The sequence below is a fragment of the Oreochromis niloticus genome, linkage group LG8, assembly GCF_001858045.2.
Source record: "Oreochromis niloticus isolate F11D_XX linkage group LG8, O_niloticus_UMD_NMBU, whole genome shotgun sequence".
Lineage (NCBI taxonomy): Eukaryota > Metazoa > Chordata > Actinopteri > Cichliformes > Cichlidae > Oreochromis > Oreochromis niloticus.
In genome coordinates this window covers 23,689,852-23,713,700 of record NC_031973.2, presented here as the reverse complement: position 1 = coordinate 23,713,700, position 23,849 = coordinate 23,689,852, and the positions used below count along the sequence as shown (strand labels likewise).

The 23,849-nt window shown below is 38.3% G+C and overlaps 1 protein-coding gene across 2 annotated transcripts in view; it reads left to right on the top strand.

Annotated features, from left to right (window-relative positions):
• The window catches only part of slc39a11 (solute carrier family 39, member 11), a 161,856-nt gene that overhangs the window by 77,953 nt on the left and 60,054 nt on the right, over positions 1-23,849 (top strand). The gene's annotated exons all lie outside the window — the stretch shown is intronic.

Sequence of the window (23,849 nt, the reverse complement as noted above, 5' to 3'; positions counted from 1 at the left end):
AACTGCCATTTATCTCAAATAGCTAATCAGCCGTTTACATGACATCAACTCAATGCATTTAGGCACGTAGACATGGGCTTTACAACCTGCTGAAGTTCAATCCTAGCATTGAAATTGTGAAGAAAAGCATTTAAGTGACTTTGAATGTGGCACTGGTGATTTACTGCCAACACTAGGGTTTATAGAGAATGATCCAAAATATAGAAAGTATCCAGTTAGCAGCAGTTTCCTGAAGAGAGATGTCTTGCTGATGACTGGCCAAACTCTTTCAATCTGGTAAAAACACAACATTAACTCAACTAACCAATTGATACAAGAGCATCTCTGAACACACACCATCAAGCAGATGGGCTATAGCAGCAGAAGACCACACTGGGTCCCAATCCTGAAAAAGCGGCTACAACTTGCCCGGGCTCATCAAAACTGGTCAATAGATATTAAAAAAATGTTGTTTGGTCTGCTGAGCCTTGATTGTTGCTGTGACATTTGGAAAGTATTTCCAGTAAACATGAAAGCACGGATCCATAATACCTTCAATGTATGGGCTCACATTGTGGTCATAAATATTTTGTACTTGTAAATCAAATATATATTTGTGAACTGAGTTTTGTAACCTTGTAAACCAAAATATGTGAAAATGTTATGTTTGTGCATCTACAGATGAGAATTTGTGTGTGTGTGTAAAAAAGATTTACACGAGTTACAAATTTTTTTGTCATGGTCTGCTTACAGGTACAAAGCAAAAAACTGTAAAACTCTGCCCTCAGGTTCCTTGACTGTGTGATTTCAGGTTACAAGTACAAATTTTGACCAGATTTTTCTTCCTTTCAGCTGATTGGTCAATGTCATGTCAGTCACAAATTTAACAATCCAATCAGAGAACAGATGGGTTTGGCTGTCGGAGGGGTGCTTTACTGAGCTGCAGGTCAATTCGAGCCCATATCAATGGTTAAGTCTGCTAGAGGTGGTGTAAGGGTGTGGGTCATATTTTCTTGTCACACTTATTACCAGCTAAGTATGAGTTAAACACCACATCCTGCCTGAGTATTGTGGTAACCATGCCTATCTCTCTGTGACCACATGTGTACCCATCAAAATGTATGGAGAAGGATATTTAAATTTAACATTGAGAGATTGCTTATTTAGTAAAAATCTGTATATTATAGATTTGATGACTGTCATTGTAACCAAAGTGACACAGGCTTAAGAACACTAATATGAACCTCTGTTGATAAATCTTTCAGAAACATAAAACTGGCATTCTGTAAAATCAGCAGGGGTGAAAAAAATCAATAAAGCATTACTGAAACTTTATTACAAGGACAGATGATTTTCAGCCTTCAGGATCAAAATACCATAACCAGTAATAGGCGGATGTTTTCCTGGAAGAAATATGTTGGATTTCATCTTCTTCTTCTCTTTTTTCGTCTTCCTATCCAAAGGACCTGCAGACGAAGTGGTTTTCAATGAGAAAAGTAAACTTTATAATTGCTGCAGGTCCTTACAGCCATCAAAGTCGCCATCAAACGGCCCTTTTAATGAAAGTGATGGATTGAAATGTCACTTGAACATAAGTGAGTTTACTTTGGTGCATGGCGTGATTTGAGGACTGAATGATCTGAAGCCCAGACACGACTGCCTCTGCAGATTGCTGCCACCATATTCCACACATCAGGATGTCAATCATGCGAACAGAAGGAGCTTTTTTCTGAGCTGTGCGCAAAGTATGACGGCTGCACCTTTTTCTCCCACACCTGTCAAATAATGACATTGATTCACAATACTCTGGAATCAAAAAAATTAATGGAATAAGTAGAAGTATGCAGAATATACTTTGTTGTAAGATATTTCCTGCTGATAATGTAATTTTTCAATAGCATTGTAGAGAACAACCAAAATGAAAATGCTGATTTATAATCTTCTCATCAAGATTTCGCCAATAGAAGACATTTTTTTTCTGAAGTGCCAGGCATTTCCTTTCATATATCCAACAACTGTTACTTAAAGGTTTAAAAGAATAGTTCGCTGAAATCATAGACGTAGCCTGAAGGTATAAAAGTATTTTCTTTCTTTTTTTATAATCATGTCTCCAGGCCTCTTTACAGGATGTCAGTTTGACTTCATAATCATCGTTATCACCATCCCCACTCAGATGTCAACAGGATCCACACCTAATTACACACAAATATGTACCTGCATGTGTGTGGTGGTTTATGTGGTGTGGTGATGATGTCAATACTTTAGTTTCCACCACTCTAATAGCCCGTTAATTAAGAGCTAGGTGCCAGACCCGGAGACTTCATTTTATCTGACAGGATGTTGGCCCACTTGCACATATTCACACAGTTTTACACACACGCAGGCACACACACACACACAGTGTCTTGTCATCAGTGGTTGTAGGGTTCGTGTGTTGCTTTATGACTATGGTACGTGTTGCTATTGTGTGTTTGTGTGTGCATGCATGTGTGGCTTTTGAAGGTACAATAAGCTTATATGAAGTGTCCAACACTTTCTGCCATCCCCCAGAAAACTGTTCATCTGTGCGAGCTCCAGTCACAAAGTTTATTTGCGCTTTAAAGTACAGTGGTCTTTGGTGGCTGTGTGAATAACTGAATGTATTCATAGCTTTAGGACTCATGAAAGGCCTAGAGACCAGTTGGCAATCAGCTGACAACCATCTAAGTCCAGTTGCCTGCTGTTCAAGCCCTCCAGTAAACCTCTTTGTCACCTGTAGTTTGCGTGAAATATATAGACTTGTTTGATCTCCTTTATTTTATTTAACACTTTTTTAGAATTTTTTATTGAACTCTGTTTATTGTTTTGTGTAGTTTGTTTTACCTTGTTGAGCTATTTTGTTTTGCTGTACTTCTTTTATTGAGCTGTATTTACTTTAATTAAGAGTTTTTTATTGATGTTGCTGCCGTGACATTTTCCAACTTTGGGATCCACAAACTGTATCGTAAATTAACCGACCTTATTTTGTTTTATCCCATCTTATCATATGTTAGCTTAACTAAGCTTGGCTTATCTTGATCAATTTTACATTTGCATTTAATATTATTCCAGTGTAATCCTGTTTTTTAACTGTAATATGACACATTGCATTTCACACAAAAGTTTTAGTTATAAAACAAAAGTTTTTAATGATTTTGCGTGTGGAGTGGGCAGCACAGTCAGAATGGTTTAATGCTACATTAGACACTCGTCAAGCAGCTACTTTGCCAGAAATGTATCAGAAGGGCAGCTATTAACTTAATACAGTTGTTAATCACAGTAATAAAATGAAATATACAATGATTTTTTTTCAGAACTGGAATGGCACTCTTCCCCTACAAATAACACTATGACAGTATGTTGAATCACTATTGCATACAAGTACTGACCATAAATTGTATCTCATCTCAGTAAATGTAATACCCTGGGAATAAATTTAAGTCTGATCATTAAATCCTCCTTTGTGAACTTGACAATGACTTCAAAACTTGATTTTAAGCCCATTGTGTAGTTTGACATTTTCATTTCGCTCTTTCATAACACAGTTGGTGTGATTTGCTCAATGTGTGCAGTAATAAACCTATTTCTAAAATAAGCTTCAGTATTAGGTGACTATTCACTGACGTAGTTGTCTTCAGGATACACCCTGGACAGGTCCATGGTGTACATGTGCATATGAACTTAGAGCTAAAAGTAAGAAAGAGCCAACAGCCAACAATGCTTCTCGGCTCTTGGCAGTAAATCCAGTATTGTTACAAAGCCTGTTTATTTCCCATTAAATGGTGCCAGGTGTGTGAGGAAAATGCATGTGTGGGTTGAGCAGCAGAGCTGAGTATAAAATATATTGCCAAGAAGCATTGTTACAACAAAGTAATAACTGACCAAACGCTTTTTTTTTTTGCTACGTTTATATGCTTACAGTGTTGTATGCTTACATAAGCTCACATCTTAGACTGATCTAAATATTTATGAGAGAGGATGTCTTTATTATGGTCATCTCAGGCATTTAGCGTGACTCTCAGCTGTGGCGCTCAAAGTTTGATCATGGAGTGGCCATTTTAGCAAAGCACATTTTATTTGCAATTCAGTTAGCCTAGCTAAAATGGTTAACTAGCTAAACCACCAGTAGCTAGGGAAAAATTTGCTTTCCACGGCCGGTTGTAAGTGAATGCTGGAGGTTGCTGGCAGTTGCTCTGAAATCAATTGTTAAGCTCCAGTCATGCAGGCCAGGACTGGTCAGTGACTCCTGGTAGCCACGGATCGCTAGGGAAAAATGTTTGCAGGAGGTTGCTTGCTTGGTTACAAAGATGTGATGCTTCACTAAAACCATCCTTTTAGTTGCTTGGTCATTAACAGATTAACACAGTCACCCGAGGCTTGGATGAAAGATGTCAGCCAAGCAAACACTCGCCAACTACAAGTAGTTGTGAATCTCTGAAGAGTGTGATGCAAACCACAAAAAGACGATTTGCCTCCAATGTTTACTTTGAATGTAAGGATTCTCTGTTGCCAGTTTGAATTGCAATTCCATGCAGACTTTGTGCAAACAATGTCAATCTGCTAAAGTGGAGGTTACCAACTGGTCTCTGGGTCTGTGTTTAACTTGTTAACATTACAAAACTTTTTAAAAGATTCCTATCTGACTGTTTCTGTTTTAGCAAAAGAAAAAAAAGAAAGAAAGTATTTGTCTTTATTTAACATGAGGTTAAAAAACTACATTGTATATTTATCTGGCATTTCTAATGTAAAGAAATTATAAGTCTTACCTCACCTGAACCTGACAAAACACACTGTGATGCTTTCAACACTGAGTGACTAAGACATTTTCAGTACTCTGACAAGAAAAGAAAGAAAGAATGACAACGAGTGCCTGTACGCCGTCAGATTTCCCAAGGTGAGAAAACTGCGTGTGCATGTGGGTGTGAACACCGCTGATGTATAGCACAAGTGAAATGGATTATGATCAACAGTAGATTTGGCTTTCTGCTCTGTGGCTCTGTCTACTTTCTCAGCGTTCCACTGCTCTATCAAGGGAGACACACTGAGCTACTCAAGCACCGAGCTGCCGGAGAAGGTCATTTATCCTCCTTGTCCAGGCACTAACTGACTCTGTCTTTGTGTTAATGATATTGTAAGCCTCACGGAGTGGGCTCACTTATCAGTTTTGAGCTTTACTGAATAATTTTTCCTCTCTCTGGTCACACTAAATGGACTGATGTATTATAGGCCACGGATATCTTTTAGAGTTAAATTTGTTGCAGTTTGTTGAAACAAAAATGCGTGTTTTGTATACTCCTGCTAGTTTGATGCATTTACATATTAATGCGCTAAGTGCTGCCTAAGGTATTATGGGATGTTCTGGAAAATGGCTTACTGTCTCATTGTATCCTTCCCTTGATTATTTCTAAATGCCACTCGTTCAGCCAGCCCAGAAACGGCCATTGAATGGCTGTGTCTCTGTGGCCAGCGTCATTGGCTGAAATGTCTATCAGTGAAGAGGGTGACAGAGTGACTGGTAATTTGGGAAAACAAAGCATTTATTTAGATGCAAATTTATTAAAAAGGAAAATGAAAGAGGAGAATGCATTACAGCTCCCCAGTATCAATTCATGTGTGATACAGGCTGTATTTAATTTAATAGCTTTGTGAATGAAGAGGTTTTTTTGTGGTGATTACTGTGTTGGAGCTCCTCTAATCACAGTTCTGGTGACCTCACTGTCAGATAAAAGGTAAAAATTTGGTTTTGTGAGACTTTCTTTGGACACTATCAAATATTTTGTGGGCTGTTTGTCTGTCACAGCAAATAAAATCACATGTTGTGAATAGGAAACTAAACAGGTGCAGGAGGAATGATCCAGGTCCAAGTTTTAAAATATCTTGCTATACTTTTTATGTGCAACTTTGTACTATGTGTGTGTGTGTATAGGAGGTTTATCACTGAATACCGAGCATTATGTGTCTCAGTATATACCTAGACAAATTATACACGTAGTTGGTTTCGCTGTTGGTGTTTTCCAGTGCTCATGTGTGTTGCTCTGCACCTATAAAGCATTGGATTAAAGTAAGCATCATTACACAGAAGCCAGTGAAAGTATTTCTAGTTGCCAGATTACATATTGATTGTGTGTACAGGTCATAACTAAATGAGTCCAAGCTTAATCAGTGCTGCTCAACTAAACCTGTCCTGAATGATGGAAGTCTCACCAACATATCCTCTTAATGTATATCTGCATGGAGTACCTGTTGTTAGGTGGGGTTAGTTAGGTCTTTATTATTTTGAAATTACTTTTGCTATCCCTTTCTTTACTTTAGTTATCTTACAAAAAACCTTTGCAATACCTCTAATCTGTCAAGGACCACTCGGCTATATCAGTATGTACTGAAATATAGGTATAATGTAGCAGAGCTGCACTTAAATAACTACTTCTGCTTATTTGTGTGTGTGTGTGTGTGTGTGTGTGTAGTTAATATGACAAAACAAAGGTGCATTTATAGCATGGGCTTGTATGTTTCATGATACCATGGGAAAAATATTAAATTTGGCCAGGCTTATGCTTTTATACTTTAGGGAAATATATAGATACACGTACGATTTCACTGTTTAAACTTATTGCATCATTTGTTACCTGCTGTTTGAGCTTCATAATATTTTGGTATCTTTTACTTCAGTAAAAATGTGAAACTGTTTAAAAACAACCTTAGCTTAACCTTTGTCTTTTAAGTCTCATAGCAGTCTGTTAATGTATGTTCTCTTCTCAAGCTTGTCTAATTTGAAAATCATAGTGCCTGTTTAAGGAATAACTCAGCTGAAGCGAGAAGCTTCTTCAGTTCTAAGAGAAATTGGTGCAGAGTCCCAGATTTTAAGCCCTGTGGGAGTGTCCAGCTATTAATCCTCCACCTAATCACGCAAGCCAAGGTGTGAAAACGGGTGTGGTTCACAATCAGCCAAGGTTTCGGGTGAACCCCATTGTGAAACCTAGCCCCACCCTATCATGTGATTTCCTGAGGTCAGATGGCCCAGGATGTGAGTGGTGTGGTTAGGGTGTTTGGGAAGGGATCTGAAAACTGGATTATAGATGGCAGACAATTGGTGTCATAAGCCCCGCCCTCTGTTCAAAGATGGTCGTTCACAGTGGACATAGATGGCTTCTTTTACTCCTCTTTCAAACCCTTTGTCTTCTCTTTCCAAAATGTGAACATTGGCATCCTCGATATAGTGACCTTTGTCCCATAGATGCAGGTTATTCCTCGAGTCAAGCTTTCTCCAGGCTTCTTGAAGTAGATTTCAAAGCTCTTCTTTGGATATTGGATGTCTGTCTCTGTAAGATGATCCCAAACTATTTGAGGTTGAAGTCCAGACTCTCGGCAGTGCTCCCTTGTGTTTGTGTTTTTTGTTTTTTTGTAAATCAAGGTATGCTTTTAGTGCATTGGGAGTGTGTTTGGGGTCACTGTCATGCTTAAAAATCTTGATGGTATTGCATGGTAGATCAAAATCTCATCATATTTTATTATAGTTTTCCAATGATCCAGAGCCTTGACCGTGTTTTACGGATGAGTGTAAACACTCACTGTTGTATCTCTCTTCTGACCTCTTCTGGATACACTGGTGATGATTTTAACCAAAAACCTTAAATTTGGGTTAATTAATACCTGCTGCTACTGATTTTCAGTCTATTTCTTGTGTAATTCGGCATACCTCAGCCTTTTTTTCCTGCTTCTGTTCCTTAAGAAAGGCTTCTTGACGGCCGCTCTTCCACTGAGAGTCTTCCACTGGATGAACAGAAGGGTCAGATTTATCTCTCAGGTAACGTGTCAGGCTTTTGCTTTTTTCCGGTTTCTTAAGGACATCACTTTCAGTTGTTCATCTGCTGGAAATAGTTTTTTAGGCCCTCTACGTTTTCTTTCGCCCTCCATTTGTCCTTTCTTTCTTTTTTTAAGGACACACAGCATGCCAAGAAGTTTTCAGCTAATAGCACTTTGAGAATCATCTTGTTGGTGCAAAACTATTTTATGCCTGTCAAACTGTGTTATCTTTGGCATTTTTGTAGATTTATCTAAAAAAAATCAACAAAAAACCAATGTTTTTATCATAGGCTGCTAGTAACAAAGTACCAAAAGATGTGACTTAAAATTAGTTCTTTGCAAAGTTGTCTTTTATGTGTAGACGCAACACTGTTTCATACCGTGAGGTGCCTGTTATGCGCCTTAATGATTGAATGATGGAAGGTCAGTGTTAAGTGCTTCAACAAATAAACAAACAAAAACAAAGCAATCTTTTGAAAATGGTCGGGTACAAGTACTGGACTGAAAATGTGTAAAACAAAAGAGACAATTTCAAAAGAAAATCTTGAAAGACCTTCAAAAGACTGGAGAACTATTCCTCAAGACCACTTTAACCTCCTAAGACCCGAACTCTTCCACAACATGCATTTTTAATTTCTCTTTGATATTTGGGCATATTGGGGCCCGAATGTAAAAGCAAAGAATTACCAGATTTTTTTTTACCTTATTTTTGCTTTTAAGAAAAATGAGAGCCACAAATGAGGATATTCATTTAAAATTTTGATAGAACAGTAGCAGTATAATGTCCTCGTAAGTGGATATCAGGCCCATGTAGAGCAAAATTGAGTATTTTGGTCTACATAACCCAAAATGTGATGTTCACATATGTGGACGGCAGGTCCTAGGAGGTTAAAAATAATCAAAATGTACAGAAATAAGAAGTGGCTCAAGGCTAATGCACATTACCACATCTATCTTTGTTTATTACAAATTTGTATTTAGTAAAAAAAAAAAAAAAAACAAGCAGAGATTTTCCAGGATTTTAGAAAATATAGAAATGAATAGAAGGAATACATAAAATATTTGCATATGAACCAAATAATTTAACCCTTTAAAGTTTAAAAATGGAACACACACATGTGTGGAAGCTCTTGTGTCACACTGGGTGTAGCAATATTCACTAAGAAGTTATTGGAGGAATTTCACCCTCTAGTTTCTCAAGAAATGGGAGCTGCTACTATTCAAAGTGATATGATAAACAAAGTGAGGTTTCTTCCTGTTAAAAGGGAGTTTTTCCGTCCCACTGTGGCCAAAGTGCTTGCTCTAAGGGGGTTGTTTCATTGTTGGGGTGCATTGAGACAACTGTTATTGTGATTTGGTACTTTATAGATTGAGTTGAATTGAGTTAAATTGATTGATGGCCGTGAGCATTATTCACAGAGAGTTGAGGAATGGGTGCAATTACAGCCTTGTAAAATGGCGATAAATATACTTTAAGACCACCTCAGTTCAGTGATTGTCATTCCCTTTTTGCATAATGGGCTTCCTTGACTTCTCGCTCATACCAGCAGGTGTGTTGGGAGGAACGGCCAGAGGAGAGAGTGGGGTAGTGAAGATAGCATAACTTGAGTTAAAGATATTCTCTTCTGTTACTGTAAGCAGCCAACAAATCTTAATCCCTCTAAAGTAACCCAAACCTCTGCTCAGTTATCCTTGTGCATGGAATGAGGCTCAGGAGACTTCTTCTACTGCTATGATTGAAATTTCCATGGCACAAAATAGTTTTCTTTGACGACTCCTTGAGTGAGCACCAGCTAGGTTTAGTTCTGCTGGAGAAAACTGGGTCTCCGTGATCAAACAGACCGAGCCCAGTGTGAAGTGGAGATAGCACGAGTGTATACTGTATTTTAGGCCACATTCATCAAGAGGGTTGTGGTGTGAGTGGGCTCCTGTGTGTAAATATGTGACAGGTTGCTGGTGTGTTTTTGATGGAAACAGGGCAGTTGCTGCTTTGACTGCCTCCCTCATCAAACTGTGTGACAAGTCCTCTGAGACAACTCTGTTGCTTCAGCTTTCACACAGAATGAATCATATAAACATCAGATAGCTGGGGGACTTTCATATAGCCATATAGAGTCTTACAGTACATGAGGATCAGCAGGCTCTTCTCAGCTCAGTGAGGAGTGGGTAGATTGACTGAGCCAAGCTGGCAAGTGATACAGTAAATTATGTTAAATGTCCAGTTATCTGCATACATTTTAATCCGTCCCTGTCTTTTCATTTCATAATGTTTTACCTTCAAAAACCTGAATATTTGTGTCAGACAGCCCAAAGTCTGCACCTATAGCTTTGGCTTGAATCTAACCTTAAGTGAGATAAAAAAAAAAACTACTGCTACTACTGCCCATCACTCCTCCCAGGGTATGGGCCGCCAAAGGTCTGTCCTGGGCCATTCTTTAGAGTTGGGTCCAGGTGTAGCCCATCTTTTTTGCTTCTGCCTCAAGGTCTCGTCGCCAGGTGTTTCTTGGGCGGCCTCTCTTTTGCCTTCATGCCTTGGGGGTTCCGCCTGAGAGCCTGCCTGGTGATGCTGGTTGGCAGTTTGCGTAGAGCGTGACCTACCCAGCACCATCCTCTCTTCCTGATTTCTTCCTCTACTAAGAGTTGACAGGTTCTTTCCCATAGTTCAATGTTACTGATGGTGTCTGGCCAGCAAATGTGGAGAATCCTTCTGAGACAGCTGTTGAGGAATGTCTGGATTTTTCTACATTCATTTTCAGCCCACGAACCTCCACAGCTACCAGTGGGAAGCATGTCCGAAGCATGTGATGTGGTAACAGAAAAGGTCTCTGGTTGTTTGCAGTGAGCTGAGAATTATTGCTAACAGCAAAGACCATTAATAAAATAATTGACTGCTTGGATCCAGCCATCAATAATGGCACCATTTCATTCTTTTTTATAAAATTCATGTTGACTAAACATTCATAATTAAAGAGAAAGTTCATTTTAAAATTTTAGAGTAAACACTGTAAAAGTACAGTGTGGTGTGAAAGTAAACTAAGCAAGTTATGGGAGCAAAAGTCAACTTTCAGCTAATTCCATTGGCACTGGGGAGGTAAACGAAGCAAGATCAGTGAAATGAAATGACTTGAATATCAATAAAGACGTTTAAATATCGTGGTGATGCCTTTGTCAATGCTTAAACAATACATGAAAATTTTAGGTTACTTATTATTTTATTCTTTTACAACTAGTAAATAAAGAGAGAGTGAAAATAGTAAGAGAAGAAGATAAAAACAGTTAGTTTACCTGTTAACTGAAACATACTCCAATTATAGTTATATAATGGACATGGTCCTAATGTGCAGACTCTCAGCTTTCATTTGAGGGTAGCAACATTCAAATTGAAGGAGTTTCAGCTCTTTAGCTGAGCTACCCTCAAAGGGACCAAAACTAATTGGACAGTTGACTCAAAGGCTATTTCGTGGGCAGGTGTAGACAATTCTTCTTCTTATCCCAGCTGAGCATGCATTTCATTTTTCACAAGGCCCACAAACAAACAGCAACTGAAAGCTGCTGCAGTAAAGGCCTGGCAGAGCATTGAAAAGGAGGAAACCGACAATCTGGTGATGTCCATGAGTTTCAGCCTTCAAGAGACTCCAGGCTGTTACTGCCAGCAAAGGGTTTTCAAACAAGTTTTAGAAATGAACATTTTATTTTCAGTCATTTCATTTGTCCAGTTACTTTTGAGCCCTTGAAATGAAGCGATTGTGTTAAAAATGCTTTCCTTACATTTTTTTGCAACCTTTTTGATCACTGAATTAAAGCTGAAAGTCTGCACTTCATTTAAAATTCATTGTGGTAATACACAGCCCCAAAATTGGGAAAAAAGTTGTCTCCGTCCACATATTTATGGACCTAACTGTATACTGAATCAGAATAAGAATCAAAACACTTGGCAAATGTTCAGCTTTGAAAGCACAGTTTACTTTCCCCCGTCTGCATTTGTGCTTGTCCTTGAATCCACTTAAACATCAGTCACACCACAGAAAACACAAGCCAGAAGGTCACTCACAAAGTGCTGCCTCTGCCAAAATGCCCTGTATTGAAAGTTGCCCAGAACTGAGATTTTAATGGTTTCTTTCTTTCCCCACACTCCACATCTCAAGGAAATTCACTTCTGTAGTTTTTACCTAATCTTGCTAACGGACACTCATTTAATCAGTCGTTGGCTCAAGTTGCCTAAATTTGATTTTTGCGCTTGATGAAAGATCTATGAGGAAAGCAAGAAAATGGATTTCTTTCTTTATTTCTGTTTTTCCTTAGTTTAGCTGAGTTCAATTGTCTGTGGAAGTGATTGGTCAGAAAGTAATCTCATATAAGGCTGGAGAATCTGGAGCTTGATTTAAGTCTCTGCAGGTTTGTTTTAATTGGAAACTGAAATATGTAGAAAGCAATTAAATCCCGGAAATTGAAAATAATCTAAAAATGTAAACACAAGCAGCAGTGTAATAAGCCATTTATTCTTTGAAGATGCTAAACCAAAGATAAATTTCCCTTTTTGCTCTATTCTTGTATTGCTTCAGTCCCTCCTCCTTTCCGTGCATGTATTATATTTGTATTATTTTTTTTTCCACAAATTGTGGTTGCAGTAATATCCACAAATAGTAATGTGGCTCTGTGTCGTGCCTGTGGTGTCATCAAACATGCTCACACAGTAGAGAAAGAGCGAGACAGAGGAAAAAGAAGAGAGAGTGAGGGTGACTTTCAGCGATCAGCGGAGCTAGACTGCTGCCGCTACTGGAAGTGTTTTAATAGTGAGCCCACACCTGCTGATGAGATTGTATCATGGGCTGTCACCAAAGGCCACTGTGGGTTAATAACGTCCTCAGAGATGGTGAGTGAGTTCCTCTGTGGTGTGACACACACTTTGAACCGATTTCACACGTTCGCACTCATTCCAGCACAAAGTCCGAGGTGACAGTTACCTTATAAAGACGCCCTGTAAATGTGAAAAAACACGGAAAGAACAATCACGTAATTGGAATATAAGCTTAAATTATTACGTTATTATTGGACTATAATTTTTAATGTTATATTTTATTCTGGAAATATTTAATTGCCTGTTTTGGGTTATACAATATGTACTAATGTCCCTAATGCATATTACCAATTATTTTCCAGGCATATTGTAGGATTCATATTGATTGCTTGTTATTTCATAAAAATCTATGGACTGATGGGTACACACTAACAGCAGCTGTTTGTGCCTGGCTGTCAGGCTGCAGTCAGTGTTTTCAGCCAAACAGTGACACTACATCCCCAAATGTCATGCCCCAACTCACTCATTAGTTTATTTTTTTATTTTGTTTTTCCTGACCAAACTTCCTGCCTCTCCCACCGTAGGCTGTATCCTTATTTTATTGCTGCTGGGATACATAATAAACAGAGAGCAAGAATGAAAAAGACAGATTGAATTTAATTTGCAGCTCAGAGATAAGTTTCCATAACACCGTGTTTGGTTTCCACATTGATTTCTCACACCTGTTTAAAGAATAAAATAATTAATTAATTAGCAAGCACAAAAGTTGTTATTTGCACAGTACCTGTGATTAAATTTTCCAGTTCTTACAGATGTTGAATAATGAATGAGAAAACAAACAAAATACTTAAAAAAAACATTTGTCCATAAAAAATTTTGACTTCAAATTCTGTAAATTTAAAGTTTATTTTTGCCTTATGCTTTATGATAATGGTAAAACATCTTTTGTTCTGTTGAGTGGTGTAGGTAAGGACATGAACAAATATTTGCATAAACCATGTGTAAAAACATGTCACGCACAAAACTGTGATTCATCAGTATTTTCTTACCTGATTTGTCACAATACTGCAGTTTCAAACCCAGGAAAACACTTGTATGTAATACCAATAATGCTAATCATACTCAATACTAATGTCATTTAAAATAAAAAACAGTAAGAGTTACGTTTTTGTAAATAAAGATCAGAAAAATATATACAAAAATACCATTTTTGTTTTCCATCTACAATTAGCAGAAAAGGCATTACACTGTAAAAACTCATCTATAGAATTTACCCAATAAATCTGAGATAACAATTTGCATAGCCTTTTAGTTCAATATATTGTGTATAAAATTGCTTCAATAAAAAGCTATGAAATACTTAATTAAATTGGGTAAAATTTACCCCATATTTATGTATACATTCAACAGCTACTTACTCATTGAAATTAGGTAAAATTATCTCTTGTTTGCTAGTTGGTAATACCTGATAATTACTAATAAAATTTAATTATTATCAGTTAATAAACATTACCTATTCATATAAGGTAAAATGTATCCCCCCAAAAAAGATATTCAAATGGTTCATTATCTCAATGTTTTTATTCCATAAAAACACAGAATAAAGTGCAACACAACAGCTAATGCAGACAACACTTTCCAAGGCGACTCAGTCCATTTTAAAAGCCAAAAGCACAGAAAATCTACAAGGTTGTTTCTGTGCATGTACGTTATCAAACATCTGGGAACAAGAGGGGAAATGTGTGTGCACTGCATAAGCTTATTTTTGAGGCCGTGGACCTTGTTCAGTAGTTTCGCCCCGTCAAGTTCCAAAAACAGTTTTTGAAAAGTGTCAAATGTGTTCTTCAGCTCCTTCGGATATTCGAGGTTGAGGGCATATATCAGTCCCATCAGCAGTACACATGCCTTTGTTCGGCTTCCACATCCCTCCATCACTTGGTTTCCCTCAATCACAATGGACACATCTGATGGATCCTCCTCAGCCATGATGTTGTGGATCACGATCACCTTCATCATATTGTCTGTGTAATCCTCACATTCCTACGTGTTAAAAAGAAAGAAAGAAAAAGCATACACATGTTTTGTTTTATTTAAGATGCTTTTTCAATATATTTCAGTTGATTTAAAGAGGGGAGTGGAAAGAAGATGAATGGAGAAGGGGAGAACAGGGGATAGGAGAGGACAGGAGAGAAGAACATTAGGATCCCTTAAGTTAATAAGTAATCTGTTATCAATATGACATACCTGGCAGTCAAGAAAAAGATCTTCTTGTCTTTCCCCGAGGTAGCTAATGAGGCAGCAGATAACAACATCCCTTTTCTTCTCAATGCTCTGTGTCTGTAGGGAGATACAATTTAGTGAAAATACTAAGTGGAGTGATTTACATACATTAAGACTGAATTACTTAAAAACAAAAACATGGCTGATGCCTCTCTCCAGCTTTCAACAGGTGAGAGGGTGGGTACACCCCGGACAGTCAATCACAAGGAAACATAGAGACAGACAGGATAAACAACCATGCACGCACACACTCAAACCTAAGGACAATTTAGAGAGACCAATTAACCTAACAGTCATGTTTTCCGACTGTGGGAGGAAGCCGGAGTACCCAGGGGGAACCCACACATGCACAGGGAGAACATGCAAACTCCATGCAGAAAGACCCTTGGCCAGGATTTGAACCCAGGACCTTCTTGCTACCCACTGCAGCCCTCCATAATTACATATTTGTGAAAAAAGTCAAATAACATACGTCATTCAAAGTGTCCAGCAAAGGTCTCATCTTGGAACCAGCAGCTCCTCCTTTGGCACGCATAAGCTGCAAAAGATAATCCCAATCCTCAAAAACACATGGCACAGTTTCAAACTTTTTTAGATGGCCACCAAGATGTTCAAAAAACTGCCTCTCATTGTCAAAAGAGCATGAATTACAGACAATGCATGTGAACGAAAGGATGTTGCCTGGCTGGGATGACTGTGAATGATGCCTTGACAAATGTGTCCTTAATGCACCCCATGGCTTGACAGTGCAAGGGCAATCTGCATGAAGGCAGGGTATGGAGTGGACTCGACCCTGATGTGTTTCAGCAGGTCTAATCTTTTTGTGGTTGTGAAGTTGCACAACTTGCATTTCCAATTCATTTTCACATAACTGAGGACTTTGGTTAAGATTAACCACATTTTGAAGGTCAATGTGATTTATTTCTTTAGAAACTTGGATACCTGTAAAGGATACACCGGGGGTGGGGACGTGGGTGGGTGCGTCAGCCCTAGAACTGGTAACAGAGTAAACAGATAAAAAGCGTACCACGAACACATTTCATTGCAACTTACCGACAGTTGTCTAGACGGTTAACAGACAGCAACAGATTCAAAGTTTCATTTCAAGTAATGGTGCATTACACAGACCTAAGCAATACAAGTAAAGTGTAATAGCTCATTACTTCAAAAATTACCATTTGCATGCGCTATTATATATTATTCACCCTATGTAAATAGCTTACCTTCACTTCTGTGGTTCGATCGGGTTCGATGGAAGCTGAAGAAAGGACCCAGAATTTGCTTGCTGTCCCGCTCAGTCAAAAAGCGCGGTCTGGCGCATGCGCAATTAGGAACATAAGACTCACGGTTTGGGGGTATATTTTACTGCATTTTTTAATGTAATGTTGTTACTCTTAAGAAAAGGGTATAATTAACCCATTACTTTATAATTCCTTGGCTAAGTGCAATAATAGAGTAAATTTTATATGATTTGCATAGATTATATATACCTGTCTCCAAAATAGCTTTTATCAGTGTAGTGCACGTTATTATTTTATTTTACATTGTACTTGCTACATCAGTGACAGCACTGTTTTAAGTTGCCTGAAGTAATGCAATAAACATAGTAGCATAACTGTAAATAAGGTATATATGTGACATATATTTAAATAAAACTTACATGAGTTGGTGGCAGCGCGGTGGCACGGTGGTTAGCACTGTTGCCGCACAGCAAGAAGGTCCTGAGTTCAATTCCACCATCAGGCCGGGGTCTTTCTGTGTGGAGTTTGCATGTTCTCCGGGTACTCCGGCTTCCTCCCACCATCCAAAGATAAGCTGCATGTCTTTGGATGGTGGGTTAATTGGATAATCCAAATTGTCACTAGGTGTGAATGTGTGAATGGTTGTCTGTCCCTGTGTGTTAGCCCTACGACAGACTAGCGACCTGTCCAGGGTGTAGCCCGCCTCTCGCCCTATGACAGCTGGGATAGGCTCTAGCGCCCCCGCGACCCTGAAAACGATAAGCGGAAGCGAATGGATGGATGGATGGAGTTGGTGCTGTACTTCTGGGGCTTCTATTTTAAAACTAGGACTTTAAGAGAAACGTGACACTCTTTAGGAAAAAATAACTTATTAACATATTAATACTGTTTATAATTGTTACAGACAAGCAGGAATTAACATTATGGTTTTATTATTAGCCATAGTTACTAGATGCTAACTTAAGTGATAGCTTAGCGAATGGATAATTTGGCTCTCAAATAACTGCCAGTAAACAGCTAACATTACTAACATGTGTGGGCGTAATATTTATGGTAACTGTTTAAATACTTCAGTGTTGTTGAAGCAGGCACTTTACAAAATTCCTTACAAAGTACTACTTCAGCTACTAGTGTAGGTACTGGCTGTATATATATTTATTTAATTTGATAACCCTGCATTTTAAACACATTTTAGAAGTGCCTTCGACACAGCTTCACAAAAAAAATGATGAAGGCCTGGCTGTCTTAGAAACTAATAGCAAGCTAAAATTGCTCAGAATTCGAATGAAATGAACATCAGACGAACAATAAATACATGTAAAGAACGCACACTATTAACTGAAAAGGAGCACACTTTAATTCCTTTAAAAACATATGGTTATTGGCATTATTCTTTCGAATTATTCACTAAAAATGGTTTCCATTGCTGCACTTAGAGTCTAATTTCCTGGCACTGAGATTCTCATCTCAGGCTGACAGATCGGCTGCTCCTTGTCCTCCACCTGTTCTCAGCTTTTTCTTGTGGCCTGTTAGTGTTTATTTTCACGTCACCTTCAGTGTCAAGCCTTTTCTCTTTGTACCTGTGGCACACTGAGTGTCTCAGTGGAAACTACATTCAGCAACTCCATTATTTCAGCCATGCTTTAGTTTCTCTTTTTTTTCCTTCCTAAAAAACATCATCAATCTCGAAGAAACATTTAGGAAATTTAGACACAATGGGTTTCATTTTTTTAATCAGACTTTCTCTTTCTTTTTTTTTCCTGTAGCCGGGCAGGCGACTCTCCTCCACCATGGCTGCATTTTCCATGCCACCTCAAGGCAAATCTAAAAAGAGTGTGTGACAAATTGCTTTAACACAAAAAATGGTGGTAAATTACTGTAATTTAGCTTGCTGGGTTATTTTTTGTGGTGGGTAAGAACTTTGTGATGCACATATTACCGAGTGAGGCCAGTTGTATCACGCATCCTGTGTTTTAAATGCATTGGATTTGAAATAAACCATCTAGTGCTACAGTCACACTAGGAAAGCAGTGGTTGGAGACCACAGACAATCAAAACCGCTTTGAAAATGTGCAGTGAACTTGCAGTCTTGTTGCCTTTGAGATGGTTGCTTTGAATGCGAGGACCAGGTCTGTGCACACTCGCAATCAGCTGCTGTCTTCAAAGTGACTTTGGTGCGTCAAGACAGTGATGTAAATGGCAATAAGATGGAGTCAGGCTGCTATCTATTGCCATCTATTGCAAATCTTTTGCTTTCTACATTTAACAGAAATTCACTCTTACATTAAGATTTCAGCAAGAACATCAGACATTTGAAAAAAAAAGTTCAAAAATCGCTCCACAAATAATGTAGTTGCTGCATGAGGCAATTTAACTGGGAAATAGGTGCATGGCAATCTTGCGTTTCTGTAAGAATATAAGCAGAATATAACCAACTGGCAACCAGCTAAGTTGAGTGCCCTTTGGCAAAGAGACACAGACTCGCTTAATATTTTGTCATTTTGTCTTTATTTTAAAATTAGACAACAATTATTAGCAACTCTTTGCTAATCTGTCTGACTGCAGTCAGTCTGATCCACTGTTTGGAGACAGGTTGCCTCCCACTGGGTGACATGAAGGTGTTGCTTGCTCAAAACTGTGGGAAACCAGTGTCTAAACCTTAAGGGACATGACGGGGAGTCCATTTTTGTTTTCCATCTACAATTAGCAGAAAAGGCATTAGTGCATGTTATTATTTTATTTTACATTGTACTTGCTATGTTACATAATTTCTATAATTTACAGTGATAAAAACAACATTTTTTTCCTCAATCAATGCAAAATTGGTGCTGTGGATTACATCATGTGATCCACTTTGCTTTAACTCCATAATTTCATTCTCATCTAGTTCTTGCTTATCTTCTACTTATATTTTTGTGCCACCCATTTGGAGAATTAGCAGTGCGAATATAACATGAAGCTTTCAACAGGAAGTGAATACTTTTTGTAAGCAGTGCATGCTGGTTTTGATGTGCTTTCTTCTGGGATTGAAGAGGATTCATATATGGATTTATTCTACCAGTGGAGCTTACTTTAACACACGCCAGTGACAGGAGCTTTGTAGTCAGACTCTCTGTAGCTTTATAGGGAACAATAGACACACACATACTGGAATGTTCTGAATTTGAAAATATTATTAAGACTGATTGAAAATTCCCACATTAAAGTTTCAAATTTATCTTAAAAATATTTGTATGACATTTTACTGGTGGTTCAAGTACTAACATGTAGATAACATAGGTGATGTACTTCATGGTGTCTACATAAGTTATCTGTGGTAGTCAGCACGGGTAATTTTTCTGTTCACTTTTGCTTGAAAACAGGGAAGGAGTAGCTGTCTTTTTTGGACATTACTCATCTAATGGTTGGCTAATGAATATATGGACTCTGTTTACAGCAAAGTGGCCATTTTTTAAAACTACTTAATTAAGCCTCCATCTGTCTGTGGTGCTGATTCAGTGTTCGGTTTTCATAATGTTATTTTTGGCTTTGGATAGTGCCTGACATGGAACCCGGTTTATTTATTTTGTACTGTTACTAAGTTGGCTGTTAAAGTTTCATCTTTTTATGTTGAGTTAAGTTTCTTTTAATGGCATTATGTTGCTTTTCTTCTGAAAGAGACTCAGACACAGTTTTGAAGCATTTTTTCTTCAAAAAAGCCAGCAAAGATTACAAAAAGCTAATTTATGATTATTTATCCTTCGGAAGAATGTAGTCCTGAATGATTGTTAATTAAGTTTCTTATGCCTGTCTTATTCCTAAGTATGGCAACAGACTAACTGTGAAGGTAATGAAGCTGATTAAGATGACTGATGACTGTCATTTTGCCGTTATGCTACTCTGGCTGTGTAAAACATCTCTGCATCATCATTATTCCGCTTTCCCATAAAGTTGTGTCGGTTCATGTGGACACGAGTGTTTTCAGTGGGAAAAACATTTCATAACTCATCCAAGTGGCTTCTTCAGTCTCCGCTAACTGAAGGTTTTCCCAAAAGGCTGGTGCTATTAAACTCTGAAGTTATCAGCAGTAATGGGGACACTTGAAAGTTGATGCATACCATAAACTAACACACAGGGATCAGTATTTAGGGTGTGATTCACATCCTCCACTGGAGCATAAATTTAGATGTCATCAGGATGCTGCAACTCCGAGCAAACACCACCCCCACGGACACAGTGTCCAGGGAAGCAGAACACTGGATCAAAGAGGCCCAGATGAAATGTGTTTTTTACAACTGGGAATTTGTCAAAACAGGGAAGATGCTTAAAGAATGCTCCAGGTGATCCAGGAGAGAAGCACAGACAGTGTCTAAAGTGGAATCTATGGTTCATGGCATTGGTAGTCTGATGGCCTGTCTGCCTGCAGTGAGCTCTGTTGTCAGATGGAGGCAGTTTACATGGTACACACGGTGTGTGGAACACTCTTGCATGTGCAATTTTGGTCCCTGAATCAGTTTTGAAGAAGAACAAAGATATAACACACAAAGAGCTCAAGTGAAAACAAGTGTTAAAACTGGTACTCCCCAAGGATCGGGGCCCCTGGCCAGAGTAATGTATATAGTGTATTGTTTTTCCTGTGCGTTTCCTATGCATTAGTTAACACACTCACTTGGCAAGCTAAATGTTGCTGGTTCAATTCTAGTTGGAGATGCAAATTTTGAAAGGCATCTGCAGTAAAACTCTGAGCTACTGAGCCCTTGTGACAAAGAAATAGACGGAAGTAACTGCTTCTCCCTCTGGCTAAATGGCACAGCACAGAAGAGCTGCCTCATCACGCCAGGACACTGTCTTCTATTTACAGCTACAGTCCAGTGGCCACTCTTCAACAATGAGTATATGCACATACTTAGCAGGAAGGATGATTCGAGCAGAGAGTGAAGGGAGGCCATTTGGGTAAAATGGAAACGGCCATCTCTGAACTGAACAGGGACCCCAAGGGTACATCTTTCACTATCTTACAGTACGTGATTGCTGCCATTCCCCAGACTCTGTGAATAGTACATGAATAGTACTCATGGCCATTGCTTAATGGTTGAGAGAATTTGCACATCAACAATCATCAATGATCTTGTGTCTCATTATTGTACAATGGTGCTGGTTTTGATTGTTATGCAACTGTAGAGTTTTTAAAGTGGGGAAACCTGCGGTCAGCTGAGACTGAAGAACTCAAGAACATTTGGATGAGCGATGAAACATTTTTCCCACTGAAAACTTTGCATCTAAATGAGCTGAATTACCTTTCTGGGGTGTTACTTACCCAGATTACTGAGCATGCATCAAGCCATTATTCCACAGAAAACAGCATGATGCATAGCATGTAGGACTGGGTGACGTGTTGAATAGTTGTTAAGAACACATTGATTCCCATCCTTCTTGTTTTGTTACTTTGTCACAAAAGAGTATTTGGAGTTCTAGTAAGTAGTTAGCAATAAAGAGCATTACTACAAAATTTCTTTCCTTCATGCAATAAGAAAGTGAGTGAAAATCTAACGTTCTGTACTGCATATAGACAAACAAGGCTACCGGTTTCATGTGTTATGCTCTCAGTGCTGGTGCCATTTCTTTGGTAGCACAATGGAGCTGAACACATTTACTCTGACAGTGAAAGCAGAGGTGTTTGGGTTAATTGCAGTCAGCTGTCTCCCCTCTGACAGATGAGTCTGTCTGAACGTGAAATGTATTCAGCTGTAAAGCGCTCGTCTGTTATTAATTTTAACTTGTGCATTGTGGAAAGCATAATATGGATATAGAACTTCTGATCTCCTTGGTATACAAATTTTAGCACTGAAATAAAATCCAGTTACTTGTCAATGACACCTGTCTCCTCCTAACCCTCCCCTACTGCTTTCACTGACACTGCAGCACTGAAGAATGGAAATGTCTAAAATAAGATAATTGGATAGATAATGACATTGGTTGGACTATTCATCACTCACAGATGCATAAGGACTGGACTAAGTCACCAATATTCAGTAACAGAGATGAAGAATTAACTTCGTTGTCTTGCACAAACTAGCTTTTTTTTTGTTAACAGTATGTTTATTGAGTTTTATATTACAGAACAAGTAAAGAATAATGGTACAGTTAACATAAGATTTATATTAAAGAACATAGTCCCCAAAATAAACAAATATAAATAAAAAAATAAACTAATAATAAAAAATAAAATAAAATAAAATAAAACAAAACGAATGCACAGCATGGGTAAAACAAACAAAGCAAGACGCGAACGAACAATAAAACAAAACAAAACAAAAAAACACAAAAAAACTCAGCACCAAGTTTATCATTTTCTAAATTAATTCCCTTCATAATGTCTCAGAAACTCAGTTAAAGGTAACCATATTTCTTCAAAATCTACTCTCTTTCCTCTGACAATATGAGTAAGTCGTTCCAATACAATACATGATGCCAGCTCTTTCACCCACATATGACTTGAGGGTACATCCATTTTCTTCCAATACAAAGATATTAACCGCCTAACTTGCAGGAGTCCAAAGTCAATTAATTTTAGCTGTCTGGAGCTAAAGTCACAGTTCTTTGGATATAAACCCAACACACACATTTTTGCTTCCACAGGTATATTTACTCCAACAAACTTAGATAAAGTTTACGTGACTGATTTCCAGTACTGCTGTAATTTTGGACAGAATAATGACCAGCTTAGTGTATTCTAACTTGTGCTACTTACAGGTTTACTATTAATAACTTTTTCAAGAGTTGTGGTCATTTTGAAGAATTGTCTATCACGTAGACTATATTGTGTGAACAGTGTAGAACAAGGCCTCAGTCACATTGGTCTAGAGACCAGTCGGTGACTGCCTGGGAACCACGGGTCGCTAAGGAAAAATGTGTGTTCCCTGACCAGTTGGTGAGCGGGTGCAGGAAATTGCTTGTTGTTAGTAGAGGATTTTCAACATCCAGCTACTTTTACACTATTACTTTACAGTTTTCTGAGATAAAAACAGAAAAAAACAAGGAAAGAAAGCAGGAATAAAACACAAACACCAAAGTATATGAAGATATTCATGAAGTGTGTCTGCCTGCTTTGTGTGAGTTTTGTTGTGTTATTTTTAAGTGCCCCTACTTTTTCTGTTACCCCAGAACGATAGTTTTCTAAAAATATTATTTTTATTATATGTGTTCCCACATTTTGGACATAACTTAGTATTTATGGAGTTTATCAGCCCCTTTAGTGCTTCTCTTGTTGTTCTTGTTTTACTCTGTTAGTCGTCTCCTGTGTTTTGTGCTGTTTTAGTTCCTCCTGCGGTTGATTGTCTTGTCTAAACCTGTGTGTAGTTTGCCTTAGCTGTCTTCATTTCCCTAATCACCTTGCGTGTATAAATAGTCCTGTCTTTTCCTCAGTTGTTGTTGCAGTGTCTGTTATCCTGCCCACTGTGATTTTCCTCCACGTTCTCCTGAGGTCTCTTAGATATTGTGCTTCATGATCATGGATTCTGTTTTGAGCTTTTATGGATTAGCCTAAATAAACAGCTCGTCTTTTGTTAATTTGGTCTGCCTCCTCCGTCCTGCACTTGGGTCTTAACTTCTCTATTCAACAAATCGTGACACAAGCCAGATTTGTTTTAAAAACATGCAGGCTACAAAGTTCATCACTGCTGTTATTTTAAGTTAAGCCCTTCACTTTGCACTTGAAGCATTTCTATTTCTGTCCGTATTCCCTTCAGGGT